Consider the following 371-nt stretch of genomic DNA (forward strand, 5'->3'; position numbering starts at 1 on the left):
TCCCCAGGGTGGGCATGGGGGGCTGTGAACAGCCACGGTGTCCCCGTGGCCTCTGTGCCTGTGTCCTTCCCTTGTGGCTGGAGAGAAGGGGTGGCCCAAGGGCTGAAATCCCAGGGAGGGGGTGGCTGAAGGCCCCCCAGGATCCTGCTCGGGGTGCTGGTCATCCTTTTGGGGGACACCTTGGTGTCAGGACATGGGTGCCGGTGTTTTTTGGGGGTGCTTGGAGGTGCTGTTCCCTTCCAGGTCCACGTGAAGCTGCGTCCACACGTGCAGCAGTTTCTGCAGAGCCTTTCCAAAACCTACGAGGTACCCAGAGCCCCCACGTTCCCCCGGGGTCTGCGGGGAGCTGGTGGGGTGCTACTGCATCGGCG

The sequence above is a fragment of the Charadrius vociferus genome, unplaced genomic scaffold, assembly GCF_000708025.1.
Source record: "Charadrius vociferus isolate BGI_N301 unplaced genomic scaffold, ASM70802v2 scaffold2434, whole genome shotgun sequence".
NCBI classification, from domain to species: Eukaryota; Metazoa; Chordata; class Aves; order Charadriiformes; family Charadriidae; genus Charadrius; species Charadrius vociferus.